At 34.8% G+C, this 23918-nt stretch overlaps 1 long non-coding RNA gene across 3 annotated transcripts in view; it reads right to left on the bottom strand.

The window, feature by feature from the left end:
* Positions 1-23918, bottom strand: part of LOC141553781 (uncharacterized) — a 49437-nt gene that overhangs the window by 6094 nt on the left and 19425 nt on the right. Inside the window, exons 1-3 of one of the 3 annotated variants that reach the window (XR_012485642.1) lie at positions 16762-16870; positions 14023-14135; positions 13413-13696 (exon numbers count right to left, since the gene is read on the bottom strand). The exons of 1 other annotated variant lie outside the window; for it this stretch is intronic. This is a non-coding gene — a long non-coding RNA (uncharacterized LOC141553781). Of the gene's footprint in view, positions 1-13412; positions 13697-14022; positions 14136-16761; positions 16871-23918 lie in introns of those variants that run through there. One more of the 3 variants, XR_012485643.1, reaches the window with a different exon arrangement.

Here is a 23918-nt window from a genome sequence, read left to right as displayed (position 1 = left end):
ATGGATCAAATGAGGGTTTGTTTTTTTTTTTAATTTTCATTGGAATTTCATTTTTCCAAATTCATGTAAAGAAAGTTTTCAATATTCATTTTTAAAACATTATGTTCCAGACTTTTCTCCCTCCCTTCCTTAACTCCATTCTCCCCAAGATGACAAGTAATCTAATATAGATTAAATATGTGCAGTTCTTCTAAACATATTTCCATATTTTTCATATCATGCAAGAAAAATCAGACCAAAAAGGGGAAAAACATGAGATAGCAAACAAACAAAAAAAGGTGAAAATGCTATGCTTTGATCCATTTTCAGTCTCCATAGTTTTCTTTCTGGATGTGTTTGACATTTTCCATCTCACGTCTGTTGGACTGCCTTGAATCACTGTATTATTGAGAAAAGCCAAGTTCATCACAGTTGGTCATTACATAATCTTCTTGTTACTGTGTTACAATATTCTCTTCGTTCTGCTTGCTTAACTCAATATCAGTTCATGTAAGCCTCTCCAAGCTTTTCTAAAATCAGGAGCTGGTACTTTCTTGTTTGTATTTGGACATTTTTGACAGTGTTTGTCATGCAGTGAACTCTTAGCAAATTGTCTCTCATCCATGTACCTATTTTATTTGAAAAAAACAAATAAGAAAAAAGATAAGAGGGAACTTTTTAAGGGACTTAAATCACATATGATCTCAGATCAGATGTGTCGTGTTCTTTTACTTCCATTGTGTTCTCCAGGTAATAGTAAAGAAAAGTTAGAAACATTCATTCAGTAAGTGGTTATTAAGAACTTACGATGTTCAAATCACTCTACAAGGCATTGAAGAGGTACAAATTTTAGAGAAATCCTAATACCTTCCTTTAAGGATCATACAGTAGTGGAATAATTTTAAAACACAGCTAATAATAATAAGCAATATTAGATAAGTATATTAGAGGGTTACAAAGTGAAACTAGGTGAAGAGTGAGGAGGAAGGTCCTTTACCAATGCCTTGATGAGAGAAAGTTTCCTAAAAAAAGTGACATTTAGAGCACTGGACTATAAAGGATAAGCAAGAATTCAACAAGCATAGAAGAAAAGAAAAGACTTAGTAAGCATTTAGAGCAATGTGAACAAAGGCATGGATATGTGAGTGCAAAGATCTTGTTGGATTGAGCTGTGTGAGTAATGTAGCTTGATTAGAGCATAGAGTACATGGAGAGATAGAATAAGACTTGGGGAGGGGGGGGATTGTAATTAGATAATATCAGGGCCTTCAAGACAGTATGGCTTAGTGAATGGAGTTGGAATTACACAGACCTCTTTCAGCTTCAGTCTCCTCACATATAAAGTGAGTGTGTTGGACTCAATAGCCCTTTTGGTCCTAAATCTATCATCCCACAATCCTCTGAATGCCATAGAGGGGAATTTGAACTTTACTTGCTGGGCCATTGGGAGGCACAAAATAATTTCAAACACATCTGTGAATAAGAAAAGTTATCTTGGCATTGGTGTGTTGAATGAATTAGAGGAGAGTCTGCTGGTTGACAAGGTAACAATGTAGAGCTGATACATGTTTGGTTTAGGTTTTTCTTTTTGTAAAACATGAATACCTAGTTTTTCACCACATGTCAGGAGCTGAATTACCATAAGTAGTGTTTACAATTGACCTATATGCATAGTAGAAGTACATAAGGGCTATTCAACTTCTGTGGAGAATTAGATGGAAATGGAACATAACTAAGAATGCAAATCTTTTTTTATCTTCTGTTCATAGCTCTTCTTATGACATTACTTAGTCTTGCAAAGAATTTTGGTATAGAATGGCATCTACAAATCTCTGGAATGCTACTGGAATATGCTGCAACAATATATAGAATACAAGAGAACTTAACAATGCCTTCAATACCATAATGCTTAGGAGTTTTAAGAGGTTCAAGCTCATTAGAGATATTTATAGACTATCAGAGTTAGAAGGGAGAACAGCTAGACCAACTCATTCATTATACATTATAGGACAACAAACCCATAGAGGAAAAGTAATTTGCCTATAGACACACAACTAGGGCTGATATTGCTGGGCCTCCAGCCTGCATCTTCTGACTTCAGGCCCAGTGCTCTTTCCACTGAAAATTCATCATGATAATGTGGCAGAAGGTTTCATATTTCATTTCTGCAGACTCTTTGAGATAAAAAGATTAAGTCACTTGCCTGAGGTCACAAATTTCCAGAGCAGCAGCACTGCCAACCCTTGATAAAACTGTGAAGTTGGCAGAGTGGCTATTCAGTGTCCTCTCATCTATATTTTCAGTGATCTATTTTCCCTCCGAGTTGCTTTGTGAAGCACATCAGCTTTTCAGGTTCTTACCAGAAAGGATCTAATATTAATTTACATTAAGAAACAAATAATTAATAAAAGAGAGTAGCTATGTGGTGTAGTGGTTAGAGCACTGACACTAGAGGCAGGAGGATGGGAATTGAAATTCATTCTCAGACACTTATCAGCTGTGTCACTCTGGGTAAATCACTTAACTTTGTTTGCCTCAGTTTCCTCTTCTGCAAAATGAGCTAGAGAAGGAAATGACAAGCTACTTTATTATCTTGCCAAGAAAACTTCAAATGGTTTATGAAGAATCAGGCATAACTGAAATGACAGAATAGCAAACAGTACTCTTCCCTGCATTGAGCAGTAATTTAGGGTAGTGAATAGTGTTGAACCTGGAGTCAGGAAGTCATCTCCCTGAGTTCAAATCCAGCCTCAAACATTTGCTAGCTGGGTAACCCTAAGCAAGACTTTTAACTCTGTCTCAGGTTCTTCATCTGTAAAATGAGGTAAAGAGGATATAGCAAACCACTCCATTATCTTTACCAAGAAAACCCCAAATGTGACCACAAAGTCAGACATGACTGAAATATTACGGAACAAATTAATAAAAATAATTAATAAAAATTAATATATTGAGAAAAAAATCACAAAAATTTAAAACTAGGAGAGGTTTCAAAGGCCATCTAGTTCAATCCCCTCATTTTATAAATATAGAAAAAGAGGTTCAGAAAAGGGAAAGGGGACCCAAGAAGCAAGTAGTACCCTAAAATCCAGTGCTCTGTCCATGGCTGTTTTCATTACAACAGGAAATACTCACTTAAAACAAAGAAGTATAATTAAGGGATTTCAGACATTATTGATTAGACCAGAGAAGATGAGCTTTGGAGGGGAATTGACCCCTCTTGCACCATGACACCAAGAGAGACCTTTATGTAATATAATAAATATCACAAAAAGGTTCCCAAGTTTTTAGACATCTAGTTTGATACTTCAACCATTTGTGATAGAAAGTTGCATTCAGTGTTCACTCTGCTTCCTTTATATAGTGGAAAAGAGAAAACTAAGCTACCCTTAAAATAATAATTATAGCTAATATTCATCTAGAACTTTCCAGTTTTTGAATCACTAGCCACATTGTGTCTCATTTGATCTTTACAACAACCCCATAAAGTAGATTGAGGACTGGATAATCATACCCATTTTAAAGATAAGGACAAGGAAATCCAAAAAGCTAAACATTTTTTCCCAAAGTCAAACTTCTGATAAGTATCGAAGCCAAAATTTAAACCCTGGTCTTCCTGGCTCTACATCCATCATTCTCTCTCCTACACACCATGCTGTAGGATTCCTATCAGGCTACATATCATACAAGATAAAAACCAATAGAAAATGAGAACATGCCCAGTGAAATAGTAAAAGAAACCAAACCAGTCCCATTCAGACATTTTTCATTTACAAAAATGGATAGGTAAGTTATTACAATATTTAATGTATAAAGAAAATCCATCAAAGGGCCATTTAGTTTGCTTTTTTTTAAAGAAACACAGATGGAATTACTCTAGTATTTTAATTCTTAACCATTCTTCCTATTTGCCTCACAAGGCAGGGGGATAAGATTCCTTTCAGAAAAACTGACTAGCTATTTCCTGAATTTGAAATTCCATCTTTTGTCTCCATGCTTTCACATAAGCTGCTCACCATGCCTGGGATGTACTTATCCATGCCTCTAAAAAAACTTACCTTCCTTTAAGGTAGAAGTCAGGTGCCATCTCCAATGGGAAACCTAATCATCATCAGTCATCAATTATCAGCTTCATCACTGACATTTACTTTGTATTTTATGGTTTACAAAACATCTTATGTAATTATCTTATTTAATTTCCCCAGTCATTAATGCTTTGTCTCTCCTCCAATTACTTGACATTATTTATATATAAAAGGGTATCTAGATGCTGCAGTAGATAGAATGCTAAGCCTGATGTCACGAACACTTAATATCTTCCTAAATCCAAATCTGTCCTCAGATACTAACTGTATGACTCTGTGCAAGTCACTGTTTGACTCAATTTCCTCATCTGGAAAATGAGCTGTTTGCCTCACTGTTCACCTCAGTTTTGTCATCTGTAAAATGAGCTGGAGAAGGAAATGGAATACCACTTCAATATTTCTGCCAAGAAAATCCTAAATATGGTCACAAAGAATTAGACATAATTAAAATGACTAAAGGAAAGGAAAGGAAAGTAAAAGAAAAAGAAAAATGGAAAAAAGAAAAAAAAAAAGGCAAACCACTATTTTACATGCTTCCTTAATTGCTGTGGCTACACTCCAAGTAAAATGTTTCATGGTTATCCTCCTACTACTTCCCCCACTGCCCATTGTATCCCTCGTAACAATTTTGAGGTGTTTCAGGGTATCTTCTCCATGGATAAGTATCCTAGGATTCCCTCCTATTCTATCCTCTATCTCTCCTAATAGACTGCATTACTCTGAGTAATAAAATTACTAATTATGGTTCTGCCTAAAAGACCAGAAAACACAGAATGCTAAAGGATATAAAGCAGAATAAGTTCTGACTATATAGGACCTATATTAAATACCCTTAACACTAACCTCTAGGCTTCAAACATAATCAAAAGAAATATTCCAATTTAAAGAACTTGAAGAAAAATGTTATAATATGATCAAGCAAAAACTCCATAATATTTTAGATCTTAAAGTTAGCACTGAAACACTGTATGCAAACATATAAAAATAAAACCTCTCTAGAGAGTTGAACATGGTCCAAACAAGGTCAAAGTTTTGGCCTTTCATCACCCCATAATTAATCTTTATGTGAGCCTCTCAGTTTCACCATGTTTCAAGACTTTAAACTATGAGACAGTTATTTTACACATGTGTTTGTAGATATAAGTTAAACCAGTAGTCACTAGTTAAACCACTGGAGAAAGGAGTTTAGCCTAAAGGTAGCAAACAGAAACCCTATAGATGCATGCAGCTCTTCAAAATATAATGGGCAGAAGAGGAAAGTCACTATTTAGTATTATATGAAGTTTACCATAAAAAGTAACTATGTCTTTTGACATAGTTTTTCCTATTTCTTTTTCTTCAAAATAATATATATAATTTAAAATTATTATACATTTATCTGATCCCATGTGTTTTGCCACTTAATTTTTCTCTAATTCATTAACTGATCCATTTGTTTAAGAATTTTGGGCCATTGTCTCTAATATTTATTCCTTCATATTTGTTATTGTTGTTGACACAGGATTTTGTATCCTCCATTAGATTGGCCATCTTTCATTTATGTGTATCAGAATAATCAATTACTAAGTTTCCCAACTTGGGGAATCAGTGAATAAAAGAAGGAATGTATCTTATAAACAATAGGTAAAGATACAATGAAAATAAGTCACCATCATACTAATAGTGTGATTGAGGGTTTCATATGAAACCAGTTTTTAGAGAACAGGTCAAAATAATACTAAAAATAACAATTGGAATTACTTAATTTCAACAGAAAATGCTTTCCAATATCTAAGTTTTTAAATAATGAGCCACAGAACCAAAAGTCCATACAGATGTGGACCACATGAAAGTTTTCTAATTGCAATTAGTAATAGTAAGCTGGTCCAAGCTTATTAGCATGACAGCTTATAGTACTGTGCAAATAGTTAGTCCCTATTACATAGAAAGGAAAGAATGCTGGATTTGAAAACTAAATAACCTGAGTTTGAATCTAGAGTCTTTATGTGACTTCAATAAACTCTTCCGTTTCTCTGCTCCTCAGTTTCTTTTTCTTTAGTAGAAAGGAATTAGATTGGATCATAGAACCATAGATTGAAAAACAAATGGGACCTTAAAAGCCACTGAATCCAACTCCTTCATTTTACAGACAAGAAATACTGAGGCTAAAAGATTAAGTTATTTAAATAGGATTACATAGCCAGTAAATATTTGAGGCAGAATTTAAATGTTTTCCTTCCCCCAAGTCTATTTCCCCCATTCACTATACAAAATTGCCTCAATGACTGAATGAACTCCAAAATCCTTTCCAACTACAGCTCTATGGTTCTAGCATCCTATGTGCACCAGCTAATTCGAATTTTGACCATCTCAAGCAGGCTGCCCTGTGAGTTCTGAAAGGCTGTCTTTGATCCTCAGGTCACATGTTGTTTCTCTGGACTTTTATTCATTCTTTGAAAAACGTATTTCAATCTGTTTTTCTCACACTAGTATATACATTGGGTTAACTCAATTGGGATTCCTAAGATGGTCTACACAGGAAAGGCAAAGGTTAAATTCCCTGATCTGTTATCTAGATCAACAGTCTTTAGGACCCACCAGAGTCATTTCCTGGTCTTTATACTGTGCCAAAAGCAGGGGATAAGATAGGTGAAAACAAAAATCAAATCTCAGAGGTTTTATCCCCTTTTCAGAACCAAGAGACTAGTGAGTTGGCCCATGTAATGCATTAATGAAATACCATAGTTTGAACCTAGACCTATAATCATTCCCTACACAGCTTTCATTTTGAGAAGACATTCTCAAATATATCAATTCTTCTCTTTCAAGAGCATTGCAAAACTAAAGGGGGAGATAGATTTGGTTCCCAGATTCTAGGAACTCAGAGTAGTTTATACCTTCCAAATTTCTCTTCCTCACTTGGGACACTTTAACTGAAATTCTCTCCTTTTTCTGTTTAACTAATGTTTTCCTCTCTTCTCTGGGAATCATGTTTTTCATGGACTATGCCAAACCTGGCAGTAGGAGCTGCAGGCAGCAAACCCTACTTAGTCCTGCAATAACACACAAGGAAAAAGGATACTGACCATTGAAATGGCATTTATTTTTGTAACATCACTTCCTTACTCCCCCAGATAATGTTTAAATTACTTCTTATTAAATCTTAAAGGGGGGACCTCAAATCTAATTTGGTTTTCACTATTTGGACTATTTGTTTATCTTTCATTCATTACTTAACTTGGGAAATGAAATAAAGACTTGGCAGTTTCATTCAGGGTTGAAGAGTTTTCATCTTCTACTACCCACACACTGGGCTCCATGCTGTAGCCTTTCATTCTTTAATACTTTGATTATTGAAATGAAAAGGAAACAGAAGACTGTGTTTCCTTCCAAATATTCATGGATTTGAAAATGTACAGAAAAATGTCTAAGTAAAACATGCAAGAAATGGTTCCATGCACATGACTTAAATATTTGATATTATTATGATTCAATCGTTTCTGAAACTCATCAGGGCCAATATAACACATAGGCAATATGCTGTATAGTGGAAAGAACAGGACTCAGAAAAATTGTTCTATGTGACTTGGGGAAAGCCATTTTATTTCTCAGAACCTCAATTTCCTCATCTGTAATAAGGATTATACTACTTGTAGTATTCACCTCACAAAACTGCTGAGATATAGATAGATAGATAGATAGATAGATAGATAGATAGATAGATAGATAGATAGATATAGATATAGATATAGATATAGATATATGTGTGTGTAAAATGCAAACTATCATTATTATGGAAGCAGTTGTCAAAGTGGATAGAGAGCTTGCTTTGAAGCTAGAAGGTCTAGATTTGCTTAGACATACTGATTGTGAGAGCCTCAGCAAGTCCCTTAAACCTCTTGATCTAGGAAAGTCTCCTAGACTATCCAGGAGTCTCTTTCATATGAGAAAAAAGTAAGGAGATTTGCATGGACTTAGAGAATTCCTAAGAAAAATAGGAAACTCCTTCACAGAAGTGTTCATTTTTATAATCAGATATAGGCTAAATGAAAATTTTGGAAACAAGATACTGAAAAGACTAGCATGCTCCATGGCATAATGAATGGGATATTGACTAATTGGTGAGCAAATGTATCTACAGATCTTAAAATTGTATATTAAGACCAGAAGGGGCTATAATTTTATCAGTCTAGTCTCCTCTATCAATGCAGATAGAAACATATGTGTCTGCCTGAGGCATATGACTACAGCGTGGTATCAGTTAAAACATCAGTAAAATAGTTGACAGTGAGGACCACCTTGGGTAGGAAAACAAAATGAAGGCACATTTGGAAGGCACAAAATGAAGGTAAGAACCTGACCTGGTTGTCTCTATTTTCCACAGTACCTATAGAACACTATTCACAATGAAGATCCCATTTAAAGCTTGTAAATCAATTTATTTATATCTATAGGAAAGCCAAATGTCTATAAGTGATTTCAACAATATGAATAAGCCAGTAAGATTTTATGAAAACTTCAACAAAGATATTCTGGAAAATGATATTGGTCTCTCAATATAGGTCACACTTTTCATTTTTCAGTCTCAATGATATTACAGCAATAGAAGAAATTGAAGGGCAAAAGTTGTGATCAAAAGGAGAAATTTCATGACCAAGTTCAAGTAATGAAAGGTTCAATGTATGGCCTTTCTTATGCATGGCAAAAGTGGAGTGGAGGTGAAAATCATTTGGGTTGAAGAGAGCGAGATGCAATGAAAACAGGGTGCTGAAAATGTCATCAACATTGATGAAGTCACTGAACATGAGGGCAAGGGTGGAGAGAACTTTGAGTCAAGTAATGAAGTCATTAAGTCTTCGCTCAATTAACTGTTCCTTCCAAATTGGACTATTTGCCCTTCCTGCCCAATCTATCTGAGGAAGTGCTTCCTTCCTCTTTTAAGGGTAAGTATAATCTCATCTCCCCAAGTGAAACATACTCCTCCTCCTCTCATTTTAGGGACAAGACAATTGGGGTTAAGTGACTTGCCCATGGTCACATAGTTAATAAGTGTTAATTGTTTGAGGCTAGATTTGAACTCAGGTCCTTCCAACTCCAGGACCCATGCTCTACCCACTACACTGTCTAGCTATACTCTCTTTTCTTATAGCATTTTCCTCTAATCCTGACTTATCCTTTATATTTATATCTCACTACTGTGGAATATAGTGGTAGGTGCACATATGTGCTTGAGAATCAAATCTCTATTGAGCTTATCTTTCTACAATAAGTACTTATAACAACGAACCACACAGTTTGTTGAACTGAATTAAGAAAAATAGGAGAGTACGTAGGAGACAGCAATAAACAAAAAAAAAAAAAAAAAAAAAAAAAAAGAGTGCCTATTGGGATTCAAAAGATAAATTCAGAAGAGACATGTACTGAGAGTGGTCTGAGAACTTCAGTGAGGATCAGGATGGTTAAGTAGAAAGAGAACTAGATCTGAACTCAGAGGGCCTGTGTTCAAATACTACATTTGGCATGGACTATCTGTGTGACTATAGACAAATTACTTGAGCTCTCTGAACAGCAATTTCATTGTCTATAAAAATGAAGAAGGTTTACTTGATAGTCTTCAACATCTTTTCCCAATTCTAAAACTATCATATGATCAAATAAAGTGTGGTGACCTACACCTTACTTATTAAATAGGAAAAAATTGAAGAAGGATTAGAGTTAACTGGACTCAAAATCCATTGGAGAGGATGTTGAAAAGGATTACATCACTAGTAGAAGCAAGAGTTCAGTAAAGACAAAGATGAAAAAATTACAGAAAGTATAAGGGAATTTGCTCAGAATATAATGGGTAAAATATAAGTTTTAGTAAAGAGATGGGAGTTTGGAAGGTGGATTTGTCCTATTGTTGAGTTCTCTCTCTGATTGCAGATGCTGTTTTCCATCCAAAGTTTACTGGAATTGCCTTGGATCACTGAAGTGAAAAGAACCAAATCTATCATCTTGGATCATCACACAATCTTGCTCTGTATACAATGTTTTCCTGGTTTTGCTTCCTTCACTTGGCATCAGTTCAACTTTCCAAGCATTTCTGAAATTATCTTGTTCGTCTTTTTTTTTTTACCTGAAGTAATTGGGGTTAAGTGATTTGCCCAGGGTCACACAGACAGGAAGTGTTAAGAGTCTGAGATCAGATTTGAACTTAGGTCCTCCTGAATTCAGGGCTGGTGGTCTATCCACTGCACCACCTAGATGCCTCTGTTCATCATTATTTTTTATAGACTATTCCATTACTTTCCATATATCACAACTCATTCAGCCATTCCCAATTGATAGACATTTACTCATTTTCTAATTCTTTGCCACCACAAATAGAGCTGCTATGAACATTTTGGCACATGTGAGTCCTTTTCCCTCTTCTATGATCTCTTTAGGATACAGACCCAGTAACGGCACTGCTGGTATGCATATCTTATAGCCCTTTAGGCATAGTTCCAAATTACTTTCCAGAATAGTTGGATCAGTTCACAACTTCACCAACAATTCATTAGTGTCCCAGTTTTCACACACTCCCTTTAACATTTATAATTATCTTTTCCTGTAATCTTAGCCACTCTGATAGATGCCAAGTGGTTTTTCAGAGTTGTTTTAATGTATGTTTCTCTAATCAATTGTGAGTTAGAACATTTTTCATGTGTTTATAGATGGCTTTAATTTCTTTATTTGAAAATTGCCTGTCCATATCCTTTGACTATTTATCTATTGGGGATTGACTTGTATTCTTATAAATTTGACTCAGTTCTCTTTATATATTTTAGAAATGAGGCTTTTATCAAAAACTCTGACTATAAAAATTGTTTCCCAGCTTTCTGCTTCCCTTCTAATATTTATTGCATTGGTTTTGTTTGTGGCAAAAAAAAAATTAAGTTAATGTAATTAAAATTATCTATTTTGCAAGTTATAATGTTTTATATTTCTTATTTAGTCATAAATTCCTCCAAAGATCTGACACATAAACTATATATACTCTCCTAATTTGCTTATAGTATCATACTTTATACCTAAATCATATATCCATTTTGACCTTATCTTGGTATAAGGTGTGAGTTCTTGGTCTATGTCTACTTCATGATATAGTATTTTCCAGTGTTCCTAGCAATTTTTGTCAAATAGTGAGTTCTTCTCCCAGAAGCTGGAGTTTTGGGGTTTATCAAATAGTAGATAACTATAGTTGTTGATTATTGTGTCTCATGTACCTAAATGATTCTACTGATCCCAACACTCTACTTTTTAGACACTACCAAATGGTTTTAATGATAGCTGTTTTATAATACAGGTCTGGTACTGCCAGGCCACCTTCCTTTACATTTTTTATTACTTCCCTTGATATTCTTGACCTTTTCTTTTAGAATAATATTTCAATGCACTGTAATAGCAGCCTTAATATTTCCTAGGTGCCCAGCATGGTTGTGTGTCATGAATTAATCTAATAAATATCTTCCACCTGCTAAGTTCCTGAAGGATAAGAGCCTGACATTTTTTCCTCTATATTCTACAATGCCTAGTATAGTGTTATATACAATAAAGATCTCATTTACAGCTTACCAATTAGTTTATTTATATCTACAGGAAAGGCTGAATTCTCTTCTGGACTAAGTCCACTATGAGATACTCTCTTTCTCTCATAGTACCTTCCTTCTAATGAGGCCATTCTCCTTACACTAATTAACTCTTGGTCAGTCTAGCCTGCCAGACAATGGTTTTCTCCCACCTCATAGAGTATTTCCTTTCTCCTGGTTAATTGTGAGTTCCCCTGGGGAACTTGTCTTTTTCCTTAATCTAAGCACATGCTCTCCTAATTCTATTTCACGTTACTATTCCTGGTATCTATTGTATCCCTCCTTTCATTTTGTTTATAACCTCCCTCCCTAAATAAATCCACCTTTTGCAAAAAAAAAAATAAATAAATAAATACATACATATATATATAGCAAAGCCTAATGTCTGTAGGTGATGTTAGCAATATGAATAAGCCCATAAAATTTATATGAAAACCTCATGAAGATGTTCTGGGAAGTGTCACTGGCTCCTCATAATAGGTCACATTTTTCACAACAGTGATGCTAGTAGTAGGTAGTCTAGATATTTTATCTGTAAATTTGGAGCTTTATGCAGTGGGAGGAAAGAAGTTTTCTGAATCCATCCACTCTGTAGATTAGGCAGACTTCTCTTTCTATTGCTTCATAGTCCTTGAGGCATATATATTATTTTATATGTACACTCAGGAATTTTCAGAGATTATTTCTTTGAAACAAAAGTTTTTTTTTTTTTCTTATGTGCCAAATTGTGATTGCATATTTAATTTTGTCATTTTGGCAAGTGAGCAACCAAGCCCATCTAGCAACTCTGCACTAATTGCATATGTTTATAACAGTTAAAGTCACTCTAGTGTAAAAAATAATCCACTATTATTGGGGTCAATTCCAATACCAGCATTCTCATGAGTAAGTTTCTATACTGGGATGAAATGAGGAACTTGAACAAAAAACAAAAGGAGCACTAACACAGGAAGAATATGCAACAAGAAGACAATGGTTAAGAGCTTCTTTGGATACTCCCTTTATCTCCAAATGAAAACTCATCTAGTCATCAAGTCAGTATATAATAAAGGGTATAGTTGTCCCTCTACCAAGTTAGAAGGACTCAGACTTCATATGACTGGGACTTTTTATGCCTTTAAGTGATAAGGATATTGCATCAAGGAAGCCAGAATCATTCAGGCCTCAGGTATAGCTTTGTTTTGGTTAAATGATGGGATAAGAATCAACTGAGAAAAGATAAGAGGAAGAGGAGAGGAAGATAAAAAGGTAAGAGGAGAGGAAATAGAGGCCTTGATTATAGACTGCCTTCTCAAAGAGTTTAGCCACAAAAGAGAGAAGAGATGTAAATTAATATTTATCAAGGTCGGACAGATTAAATGAAAAAGTTTGAAGGATGGGGGGATATGTTTGTGTTTGTAAACAGGAGGGAAGTAGTAGTATAGGGATAACATTAATGAGAGAGTGGGGATGACAGAGGAGCAAATTACTGAAGGAGACTGAATAAAATGGTAACACTTGTACAAGTAGGAGGGTTAAACCTTTGCAAAGAGAAATTATCTCTTCTAGTAAATCAAGACTAAAGATTCTGATGGTAGTAGAAAGCATCTGAATATATGAGATGAGATAGAGGAGAAAAGAAAATTGTCCATTAATTCCTTTAAAGGAAGATAATAGGAGATTCTGTCCACAACATAAGAAAAATCAGGGAAGACGGACTTGCTTATTTTATTTATTTATTTATTGGCAATGAGTATTATGAAACTGACACCTTTACTAAGTAACATTAAAGCCACAAATTTAAATGAGGTTTCTGTGGAACCCACCTAGCAACTCCACCTTGTTAAGTATGAACAGTGGCTCACTATTAGAGGTTGATTTACATTTCAGCTGGGCACGTGTAGGTACACAGACTCAATGACCATCAGCGATCTATTGGAAGAACTTGTCAGGTAATCAGTGGTAGGCAAGTCAATTAAGAGCTTTGTTCACTGTCCTCATTGCACCATCTTGGCACTGAGTAAATGAGCTTCAAGAGCCAGTTAACAGGTCATGTGGAACCTGTGCAGAAAGTAAAACACAGAAGTTGCCAGGTGCTGAAGGAAATCAGACTGATTACATCAAACTTTCTTTCACACATAACTTTTCACAACTGTCTTGACTGTCTCTGTTAAAATGTAATTTTTAGCTCCAATGTAAATCCTATAGGGATTTAAGCTGAAAGTTTCAGATCTGTGTTTGTTGTATTTTTCCCCTCCAATAATTAAGGGAGAAGTGAGAAAAGGGGGAGGGGGAGAGGAAACATCTGTGCCCTCTTCAATTTGTACCTCCTGACCTGTTACTCATTACTTAACCACTAACCAGGCTATTATCCAGCTAGTGAGTACCTAGGAAGCATCTGGGAAGAAACAGGAATGATCTCTGTGAAGTCCAGACCTGACTTTAGGGATTATCTTCTTTTCTCCATCTGTCATATGGCAGCTTGCTTTTCAGTCTTGACCTGAGCAAAGAAATGAATCAAGATTGCTTCTATTACCTGAGACTAGCTTGGAATTGAGAGGCATAACCAGTATTACCAAAATTAAAGTAGGTAGACATAAATAATGACATCATGGCAAAGACTGACAGAGATTAGTGATTAGTCCAGCATTGCCCATCATGGAACATAACATTAGGCTAGAAAGGAATCTATTGTAGAATCAATGTCCATGTCTTAGAAATGGGACAAATCTCAAGTGATCTTGAGGGCCTGTCTCTGCCTTCAGGCACATAAGATATTATCATATCCTTTATAGATGAACTGAGTTCTGAAAATAATATGTTTTGTCCAAAGTCACTCAGCTAGGAAGTGGAGAAGAGACTAGAATCCGGTTCTCTTGATTCTTAGTACTATAGTTTCCCTTAATACTAAACCACTCCTTGTCAGGGATCATTTCCTTACTTGATCTAGCAAAGATTATATAAATTTATTTCCATGCTTGATTTAATACTATAGAGATACTAAAATAGCACTTCAAGGACCAGTTTCTTTCTGAAGATGAGCAGTTAGGACTGATGTAGTACCAGAATCTTTCTTGGCTGAAATGAGGCCAGAAATGTGGCTTTGTATGTCATCACTTGTGGATTTATCAAACTATCAAAGCTTACAATCCTGTAGCAATTTGCCCCAGAGGAAAAAGATTAAATGGATGCATCAAATTTTCACCAGTCTTTCCCTTAATGCTAAAAAAAAAAAAAAAAAAAAAAAAAAAAAAAAAAAAAAAAAAAACAATATTGGTGGGGGATTAAAAAATAGAACAATGGGTAGAATTAGACAATCACACCATATTAAGAATTCCATCCATGAACCTTATACATAATGGTATATTGGTAAATATATTAGAAGGTATATTAAAAGATCTTAGATTTAGACTTAAAAGAAATTCTAGCTCTGATATTTCATAGAAGTGCTATTTGGGCAAATTACAACTACTCTGAAACTCAACTTCTACATTCACTATATTCAATTGTAATGTTGTAATGAAATTGTTTCCTAGAATCTCAGTATTGGGACCTCAAGGGCCAACTAGCCCAACTCATACCCAAAAAGCAATTCCTTTCTACCCACATGCTATCCAACCTTTGTTTAAAAGTCTTCAACAGCAGAGTTCATTTCATCCTATTCAAGTCATTTATTTTGGGACAGCTCTAATTATTTCCTTTACATAAAAAAACCTAAATTTTCTTCTATGCAAATTACCATTGCTTCTTGATCTTGCCCCTTTTGATTTACACACACACACACACACACACATTCAGTGGTCTGATACATCTTCATGCAACAACCTTTCAAATATTTAAAGGCTCTTCTTTAAATGTCACTTCCATACTGAACATCCCCAACATGGCATTATCTTGAATTCATTGATCATCCTGGTTATTTTCTTCTGGATGATCTCCAGTTTTGAATAAACTACTGAAACTATAACACTCTAAATTTAACAAAATACATCTAGGTCTTGATTAGTACAAATAGTGAAACCTCTAAAGTAGTCACACAATTCAGATTTATACTATATCAATTCATTGATTGTAACCAATTACCATATTTTACACATGAATAACTTTAAATAGTGCAAGTTCAAATACATGCCTTTCCAGAGAATTTGTACTTCACACTAATTGGAGCCTAAGTGTAATATGACCAACACAAAAGAATCTTCAGCTCCCTAATCCTGGACACTATACCTCTAAATGTAGCCCATGATTAAATTAGATCTTTATCTTTTGGTGAAATTTAGAGGAATGTCAAGACCTTTTAGGATTCTGATTCTAACTCTTGTCCATTGTGCTACCTATACCTCCAGGCTTTGGGACATCTTTAATTGTAATTATCATGATATTTAAATCTGGATCCGAGTCATTGATAAAAATGTTAAACAGACCAAAGCCAAAAACAAATCTCTGGGCCACTACAACTTGAGAATGAACCATAAACAATTAAGTTTGGAGTCTGAATAAACAAGTGTTCTTTGGGTCTGGACTCTCAAATAGTTCTGAATTGGCTTACTATCTCCTAAACCCACATAACTTTATCTTGTCCACAAGAATAGCATGAAAGACTTTGTTAAAATATGGGTAGACCGTATTTACGCCATTCTTCTGATCTGATAGTGAACTTGTCCAACAAGAAAATAAGATTTTTCAGATATTACTTGTTCTTTTTAAATTAAGATTTATTTTAAAATTTTGAACTTAACATATATTAACCAACAAAAACATTACAATAAATAAAGAAAAACAAAAAGATTTTAAGTGAAACTATGAACCTCATTTACTTACAATTTCTAAGGAACATATTAAATAGAAAACTAATTACAAAAATGCCCTGTTTGTATATCATTCTGAACTTTTTTGTTTTGTTCTGTAACTTTTTAAAGATTTTTCAGAGGTAATACTAATCCATAATCTCTCTGCTATTAGGAGGAATGCTACAAAGTCTGTTTTCTGAGTTAAGAATTGGTCAATGTAAGAGATAGCTAGGAGGCACAGGAGATAGAGTATTAGAACCTAAGTTCAAATCCAGCCTCAGATATTTAAAAGTTACTAGCTATATGACCCTGGATAAGTCATTCTACCCCAATTACCTTTGGGAGAAAAAAAATTGGTCAAGGTATCAATCATAGTTCTAAAGTCCTTTAAAATTGTTTTCCTAGGCAGCTAGGTGATGCAGTGGATAGAGCACCAGCCCAGAAGTCAGGATGACCCAAATTCAAATCTGACCTCAGACACTTAACTCTTCCCAGCTGTGTGACCCTGGGCAAGTTACTTAACCCCAAATGCCTCAGCAACAACAAAAGTTTTCCTTTATTTTATTTATTTTTATTTTATTTTATTTCTCTATTGTAATCATCTTGCAGAATATTATGATTTGGTTCAGTACATTCTGTCTCAATTTAATAAGTTTTCTTAGGTTCTTTGAATTTGTCGTATTCATTATTTCTTAATGCAAAAGGAAAAAAAATCCATTGCAATCAAAAATCCATTCCCCAATTGATGGATGGTCACTTTGTTCCCAATTTTTTCTTACAATTAAGACTTTAATTACTAGTTGAGATTTGCTAAGAATTAAAATAAAGCTTTAACCTATAGTTGACAGTCTCTATTCCCTTCCCCTTTTTTTGGAAATTGGGAAGTATTTTCCTTCTCCAATCCTAAAATCTCTTTCTTGTTTTCCATTATCTCTCTTTTTTTGAAGCTATTAGAGTTAAGTGATTTGCCCAGGATCACACAGTTAGCAAGTATTAACCATCTGAGGCCAGATTTGAACTCTGGTTCTCCTGACTCCAGGTTGGTAACATCTAACTACTCCCTTTTCTGTCATCTTTCAAAGAAAACTGATGAATGTGTATTGAATAAAAGACCCTTTCCTCAACAGAAAAGTGTTCAAAGCACATGAACAGGAAGTTTTCATAAGAATCAATCCATACTATCAATAAGAATATGAAAAATATGTTCTAAATCATTAATAATTAGAGAAATTGAAAATTAAAGCAACTCAGATTCTCCTCACACTCATCAAATTGGCAAAGTTAGCTTAAAAAAACAAATAATAGATGTTAGGGGAAGTTCCAGGAAAAATAGGCAAGCTAATGAAATGTTAGTAGAGTTGTTAACTGGTCCAGTCTTCCTGGAAAGTAACTTGGAGCCATGTCCTAAAAGTCCCCAAATTGTATGTAATCTTACACCCAGTAACACCACTACAAAGCCTATGCTTCAAAGAGAAGAAAAGAGGGAAATGGTCTATATGTGCAATCTATAGTAGCTCTTTTCCTAGTAGCAAAAAACCTGAAAACTGAGAGTCAAGGGGCATTCTTTCTATCTATTGGGGAACTGCTAAACATATGGCAGCTGAATGTAATGGAATATTATCATGCCCTAACAAACGGCAAAATAGAAAGTTTCAGAAGAAACTCAGAAGACCCATATGAACAGATATAAAGTGAATAGGACCAGAAATACAAGTTGTACAATGACAACATTAAAAAGAAAAACTATACTAAAGAATTTATAATTCTAATCAATGAAATGATAAACCATAATTCCAGAAGAAAAAAAAAAAAAGATTTAAAGCACATTACCCCAGCTCCTGACTGAGAAGTAATAAAGTCAAAATGCAAAATGAGACATATTTTGGGATACAGCTAATGAAGAAATTACTTCCCTTGGCTATGCATATTTCTTAGGAGGGTTTTATTTTCCTTTTGTTAATAAGGGAGAGGAGTAGGCAGGAGTAAAAATAAATATTTGTCCATTTTTAAAATAATACAATAAAAATTTTAAAACACAAAAATCATTGGCAAAATCTCAGCAACCACATTTTCCAGTTATTTTAGTACCTAAGTATGTAGTTCATTTATGCCTGATGAGATAAAGTCCATTTGTCTTCACCAGCTATCATCCTGTTTCTGTCCTCTCTTTTATATTAAGCCCCTTGAAAAGGCCAACAATAATGTATGCCTCCATTTTTTCTTTCATTCTCTTACCTCTAGAGTTACTTCTTAGCTCATCACTCACCCGAAGCTATTGTCTCCAAAATAACCAATATCTCTTTTTAAAAATTATTTATTTATTTTTAATACACATTGCTTTATGAATCATGTTGGGAAAGAAAAATCAGAACAAAAGAAAAAACCAAGGGAGGAAAAAAATAGAAAAAAAATAAATTAACATAGATAGCATATGTTGATTTACATTCAATCTCCGCAGTTCTTTTTCTGAATGAAAATGGCATTTCTGTCCAAAATCTATTGGGATTGCTTTAGATCACTGAAACACTGAGAAGAACCAAGTCTTTCATAGTTGATTATCACACATTCTCGCTATTATTATGTACAATGTATTCCTGGTTTTGCTTATTTCACTCAGCATCAATTGTTGTAAATCTTTCCAGGACTTTCTAAAACTAGTTTATTCATCATTTTTTATAGAAAAATAATATTCCATTATCTTCATATACCACAACTTATTCAGCCCTTCCCCAATTGATGGGCATCTATTCATTTTCCAATTCCTTGCTACCACAAAAAGAGCTGCTACAAACATATTTGCACATGTGAGTCCTTTCCCCTCCTTTATGATTTCCTTGGGATACAAACCCAGTAGTGGCACTGTTGGGTCAAAGGATATACACAGTTTTATAGCCCTTTAGACATAGTTCCAAATTGTTCTCCAGAAAGATTAGATCATTTCATAATTACACCAACAATGCATTAGTGTCCCAATTTTTCGACACCCCCTCCAACATTTATCATTACCTTTTCCTGTCAGTAAATCTGAAAGGTATGAGGGCTTTTTTTAAAATTTGCACTTCTCTAATCAATAGTGATTTAGAACATTTTTTCATGTGACTACAGATGGCTTTAATTTTGTCATCTAAAAATTTATCATACCCTTTAATCATTTATCAATTGGGGAATGACCTGTTATTATAAATTTGACACAGTTCTTGATCTATTTTAGAAATGAGACCTTTACCAAAAACACTGGCTGTAAAATTTTTTCCCAGATTTGTTCTTTACTTTTAATCTTATTTTGGTTGGGGTTCTTTGTGCAAAACCTTTTTTTAATTGATTGTAATCAAAATTATCCATTTTGCCTTTCATAATGTTTTCTAGTTCTTTTTGGGGGCATAAATTCTTCCCTTTGCCAAAGTAAATTATCTCTTGCTTTCCTAATTTGCTTATGGTATTATCCTTTATGTCTAAATCATGTACCCATTTTGAACTTATTTTAATAGGTCGTGAAATGTAGGTCTATGCTGTGTTTCTGTTTTCCCAGCAATTTTTGTCAAAGTGAGTTCTTATCCCAAAAGATGGAGTTTGGAGGTTTATCAAATATTGGATTACTATAGGCCTTGATTATTGATTATTGTGTCATGTGTATCATGATACACCTCTCTCTGTTTCTTAGCCAGTACCAAATGGTTTTTAATGACTGCTGTTTTATATAGTTTTAGGTCTGGTACTGTTAAGCCATCATTTTTTTTTTCATTAATTCCCTTCATATTTTTGACATTTTGTTCTCCCAGATGAATTTTGTTATTTTTTTCTAGTTCTATAAAATGATTTTTTGGCAGTTTGATATAGCACTGAACAACTAGACCAATTTAGGCAGAATCATCATTTTTATTATATTAGCTCACTCTACCCATGAACAATTGATATTGTTCTGATTGCTTAATTCTGACTTTATACATGTGAGAAGTGTTTTGTAATTGTGTTCATATAGTTTCTGAGTTTGCCCAAATAATCTTTTAATTGCCAAGTCTAATGTCTTTCAACCTTCATTCTTCTTGACCTTTGTAGTCTAATTGATGTCAGTCACCCTCTTCTTCCTAATATTCCTTCCACCTAGGTTTTCATTACACTGCTCTCTCTTGATTCTCCCCTTACTTATCTGACTGCACTTTCTTGTTCTACTTTGTTGGATCTTCATCCAAGCCATGTCCTCCAACAGTGGGTATTCCTCTTTCTTGGACACTCTTATTTTTTTCCATCTATACTATTCTATTTGATGGTCTCATCAGCTCTTATAATTTCAATGATCATCCTGGATTTACTTGTCCACTCTTAACTTTTTACCTAAACTCCAGTCTCACAACTCCAGCTACCTATTGAACCAAATGTTCTGTATTCATCTTAATATTTAACATGTCCAACAAAGAGCTTATCTTTCCCTTAAAAAGCTCTCCACTTCCTAACTCCCCTTTTAATATCAAAGATACTACCATCTTCCAGTCACCCAGACACACTGCCTAAGTGCCATCTTCAACTCTTGGATTTCTCTCTCTTCCCATAAACAATCACTATACAATTCTTATCATTTCCACCTTCTTGGAGACTTTCATATATTCGCTTTTCTCTCCTGTTACACCTTGGTGGTGGCCCTCATCAGCTCATACCTGAAGTTTAGCAATAGTCCACTGGTTTGGTCTCTCCTCCAATCCTTCCTCCACTCAGATGTCAAATTGATCTTCCTGAAGCGCAGACCTGACCAAGTTATCTTCTGTTCAATAAACTCTAGTATCTCCCTAGCACCTCCAGAACCAAATACAAAAAATCCTCTATTTAGCTTTGAAAGTTCTTCACAACCTGATCCCTTCCTATCTTCCTAATCTCATACTTTACTCTCCTCCTCATATTCCATGTTCCAGTGACACTGTCCTCCCTGCTGGTTTTCACACGAGATATTGTGTTTCCTTATTGGAGACCTTTTCACTAGCTGCCCCCCATTCCCGAAATGCTTTCCCTCCTTACTTCTGCCTCTTGCCTTGGCTTCCTTCAAGTCTAAAGTACAATCCTACCCTACCCTTGTACAAGAAGCCTTTCTCACTCCTCCTTAATGATAGTGTCTTTCCTCTAAGATAATTTCAACATGTCATCAATTAGATTGTAAACTTCTTGAGGACCTGAACTAATTATGCTTTACTCCTCCCCCCACCCTACCCCCAACACTCTACTGCCAGTGGTTAACATAGTGCCTAGCATATAGTAGGTATGTAATGTAAGCAAACTCAACTTTATTTGAAACTCATCAGACTTTCTAACCATCATACTTAGCTTGCCTGTCAATTCCCTATAGGTTATTTTACTTATGTCATTTCCAATCCAAAGAGCATTCTCTTTGAATGAGAAGTGGGATGAGGAGGAGAATGAGGAGGAAAGAAGCAAGGGGAGAAGGAAAGGGTAAGGAGGAGGATCTGGAGGAAGAAAAAAGAAGAAAAGAGGAGAAGGAAGAGGAGCAGAAGGTAGAGAAAAAGGAGGAAGAGGAGGAGGAGGAAAGGAAACAAAACAAAATGAAAGGAGAGGAAACAAAAGGAAGCTCTTGCCCCCAATGATTTTACATTTACATTAAAATTCAAATCTCTCCTTAGATAATTACTAGCTGTGTGACCTTGGACAAGTTACAGAATCTCATTATACTTCAATTCCTAACTTATCAAATGAGAAAGTTGGACCAGATGACATCCAAGTTCTCCTTCTAACTTTATATAAGATCTTATGATTCATCTAAAAACATAAAGAGACAAACATAATTTTGATCCCTACATATTTGCATTCATTTGAGACTATGTTTATATGTTAAATTACTCACTCATATAGCTAAGTATCTCACAAAGGTAGCTGCAAGGGAAAGCAATTAAAAGCACCTTTGAAAAGCTCCAAATATTAGGAAATAAGCATTCTCTTTTCTCAGAGTGCCTAAACACACCTTATTTGATGACCATTATCAATCAACCTCTCAGACAGCTGGATGGTAAACTGGACAGAATACAGAGTCTAGAGTCAGGAAAATTCATCTCCTTGAGTTCAAATCTGGCTTCAGATACTTCCTAGCTGTATGACCCTAATTTCCCTAGTTTCCTCATTTGTAAAATGAGCTAAAGAAAGAAATGGCAAATCATTCTAGTATCCTTGCCAAGGAAATCTCAAATACCACATTAATTCCTACAACCATACCTACCCAAAAGAACCTAAAGCACGAAAAAGATTAAGAACACTTAAATAAATTGAAGTCTTAAAAAAAAAATCACAGGAACTTTTCAATGACCTTTCCACTTTCAAATCCATTGAATCTTCCCTTGTAACAAAGAAAAATATTTGGGCAAAAACAGCACTACTGGTTCTAGTACAGGAAGATTTGAGTTCAAATCTGTCCTCAAACACTTATTAGGTGTGTAACCCTGGGCATGTCACTTAACCTCTATTTGTCTTAATCCACTTAGAAAAGGAAATAGTAAATGACTTCCAGTATCTATGTACATAATTAGCATGCTATGATCCATGAGGTCTTGAAGAAGTCAGACACAACTAAACAACAACAAATTATTATTATCATTACTCCCTGAGTATGAATTGCTTTAATCTATGGGTCCTTAAACTTTTTTGTGACATCAGTCTGTTTTGACAATCTGTTGAAGCCTGTGGTATCTTTCTCAGAATAATAAAGTAAAATGCATAAGATCACAAAAAAAAATCAATTACATAAAAATACAGTTATTAAAATATCCCAAAAGCCTTAGTACAGTTTAAAACATTAATAGATTAAAACCACAATAAGACTTTTGAAATATTCTATATATTTTAAAAACAAGTTCACAGACCTCTTGTTTTGATATGTTTACCTACTCCTCCAACCAGAGTGCTCTCTACCATAGCAATGTAATATAATAATTCTTTCTATAACTTGGTTCGGTTTACGTGTTATTAAATGCAAACTGACTTGTTTTTAGTTATACCTTTGTAGCTCTGCCCAGTTAATCTCCAGACTGGAGACCTCTGGAATCATTAGGATTCCAGTTTGCAAGAAGCCTAAGCCTAAGCCCACATGCTAATCATCTCCTGTCTTTTCTTCCCAGCAGCATCTCTCCAGCCTAAATTGTTGTTTGTCCTTTGATCTCATAGATTAGGATGACTGGAGATGATCCTGGATGAGATGGATGAGCTTGGTCTTTTTAAGCTGAGTCTTCAACAGGTCGGACTGAGGCTGCAGCCATTCAATGATTAAAGCAAGGTAGCAATTGAGGCAAAGAATCTTCTCTAGAAACATGCTATGTGGACTGGAGCAAACTCTTATTATATCTTGGAGTAGGATGGAGAGGAATCTGAATATCCTTGCAAAACTTATGAAAATCCAAACCTTTGGGCCAACAAGAGAAGAAGGGAAATTGTTCCACATCCTGTCGGGAGGAAATGAAAGGTACTGGGGGAGAGAAAAATGTGCTGTGTGGTGTGAAACTTTT

This window comes from Sminthopsis crassicaudata, chromosome 1 (genome assembly GCF_048593235.1).
Source record: "Sminthopsis crassicaudata isolate SCR6 chromosome 1, ASM4859323v1, whole genome shotgun sequence".
Classification (NCBI taxonomy): Eukaryota; Metazoa; Chordata; class Mammalia; order Dasyuromorphia; family Dasyuridae; genus Sminthopsis; species Sminthopsis crassicaudata.
Note: the sequence above shows the minus strand (reverse complement) of the source record. Positions and strands in the feature narration are given on the sequence as shown.